This window comes from Triticum dicoccoides, chromosome 6B, assembly GCF_002162155.2.
Source record: "Triticum dicoccoides isolate Atlit2015 ecotype Zavitan chromosome 6B, WEW_v2.0, whole genome shotgun sequence".
In the NCBI taxonomy this organism is placed as follows: Eukaryota; Viridiplantae; Streptophyta; class Magnoliopsida; order Poales; family Poaceae; genus Triticum; species Triticum dicoccoides.
Window position 1 is genome coordinate 176,426,958 of NC_041391.1, and position 2,465 is coordinate 176,429,422.

General features: G+C 45.8%; 1 pseudogene; it reads right to left on the bottom strand.

The window, feature by feature from the left end:
• Positions 1-340: 340 nt before the first annotated feature.
• Positions 341-2,232, bottom strand: LOC119322756 (annotated as a pseudogene).
• Between the last annotated feature and the right edge of the window lie 233 nt (positions 2,233-2,465).

Consider the following 2,465-nt stretch of genomic DNA (forward strand, 5'->3'; position numbering starts at 1 on the left):
TATACACTTCTTTACTTTTTTGTTAAGGCAAAAGAGTTATTAATCTTGCAAACTTTGTCAGTGGTTATTTTCAAGAGGGCCATTTCTTATATCAGCAGCCATCTAGGTGGTAGCTAGGCCCCCCTCTTTGTACTCTGATAGAATCCTGCATTTTTTTCTTGGTTCTAAAAAAATCCTGCATTTTGAGTACGTAACTGATTTTGTACAGCACTTAACAAGTCTGCTAGCTAGAGAAACAAACATCATGTACCTATATTATTCAACAAGCAACAATATGCAAATTTAGAAGAGACTCCACGGACATATAAGTAAGCGACCTTCTTGCAGGTGGATACAAAGATGTGAATAACTAAGGCATGTTTACCTTATCCATTACATACTAGACCATATTACAGTTGAAGTGTGCTTAGCCAAAATATCTGAATAATACTAAATGGTCATATAGCACCCCTATCCCAAAGAAAAGACCAAAGGCAACCGAAAAGATGACCTTCATGCTGTATTCTTTTGCAGAGATGATGGAGACGGTAGCAGCTTTAACTGAACTGCAATGATTAGTAAGCGCAGAGCCGCACAGCTTTGGGTTCCCGTCAAAACTAAAAGCCTGAAACGTGCTCAGCTGGCCTGTTGCTGGAATAGGTCCGTCTAGGTCGTTGTTAGAAATGTTGAATCATAAAGGAAGTGAAGATCCCAATGCCACAGGGATTGCACCCGTGAGATGGTTATTAGACAAGTCGAGCCCCTGCAGGTTTGTGAGGTTGCAGATCGATTGTGGGATCTCTCCATGGAAGTTGCTGAAACCTAAGTTCAGGTAAAGGAGTGCTTTCAGATAACCGATCTCTTGTGGGATTACACCTGTGAAATTATTTTTACCAAGATCCAGCACTTTGGGCCAAACACTGCCTATGCGGTATTGACGTCATGATGGATTCGCTCCATAAATAAGTACACCTGGATCAAGGAGGCTTGGTTCCAATTCCGAATACATGCCAACATTATCTGATTTTAACACTGGCATCTGCATCAAGGTGATTGGGATTTCCCAAGTAAGACTGTTGTTAGATACATTCAAACAAAAGAGGTGGTCTAGGGAGTTGATCCAGCTTGGCATTGGTCGGGTGAGTTGATTGCTAAATAAGCTTAGTATCTTCAGGTTTGTGAGTTTTGACAACCAATTAGGTATCGTTCCAGTCAACGAGCAGTGGTGCATGGACAGATATTGAAGGTACTGGAAGCCCATAATGGCTTCATCTTGTGGCATGGCCTCATTCGTAAAGTTTTTGCCAATAAGCAGGGTGCTGATGTTCCTACAGCTCTTAAGAACATGTGAAGCTTTTGTGATGTTCATGAAGGAGTTTCTAACAAGTGATAGGAAGGGCAGGTGCTTCAGATTTCCTATTCTCGGTGAGATCTCACCATGGAAATGGTTGGCCGACAGCCGCAGTGCAGTCAAATTGCTGCATGAGTAAATGCTTTCTGGAATAATGCCACTGAGATTACTCCTCATGAAATCTAAACTTCTTAGATTCTGCAGGGCGGAGTAGTTTACCTTTCCTAGATCTCCACTGAAGTTATTGATCTTCAGATCGATGGTTTTGAGATTTGTACAGTTGCCCAGAGATGATGGCAGCTCCCCAGACATGTTATTGCTACCCAAATGTAGCTCCTCCAGCCTCTTGAAGTGATCTATTGACTGTGGGATGTTGCCACTGATCTGGTTCCCTCCTAGGTCAAGAGTTGCTAGATTACTGAGTTTGACCATGTGTGCTCCGTCAAGTTCTCCTTGCAAACCATTGTTGGGGAAGGAGAGGTGCTCCAGCGAGGTTGTGTGGAAGATTTCAACAGGGAGAATCCCACTTAGGTGGTTGTTGCCAGCTTGAGCACTTTGAGCTTGGAGCAATTACCCGGTGTATTCGGAACGTGGCCACTCAATTGGTTGTGAGAGAGGTCAAGCAAAGCCAAAGATGGCGAGCCAATGCAAAGAGAAGACGACATGTGCCCAGTGAAGCTGTTATTGCTGGCGTTGAGCGCGATCAGATTCTTCATCACCTTCCATGTGGCTGATGGAAAATCTGAGCTGAACTGGTTGCTTGAGACGTTGAGTACCTGCAGAGGTCGCTCAGTGGTAGACAAATATGGCACCTCGGGCAGCAGTCCGTTGAGACGGTTGAAGCTGACATCGAGGACAATGATGCTTCCGGACGACATGAGCTCCATCGGAAGGCCACTGGAGAAGGAGTTGTGTGAGAGGTTGACACGCCGCATGCTGGTGAGGTCGGCAAGGCACGGCAAGATGCTCCCTTTGAGTCCTCTAGATGCCAGGGAGACCTCGGTGACGACCCCACCCTCGTTGCAAATGATGCCTTCCTACTCGCAGCAGCCTGTCTCATGGGTCATGGCGCCACGACGCGGCGAGGGCGCTGTGAGGAACTGGAGAAGTGCATGCTTCTCCTGCTCGGTGCATG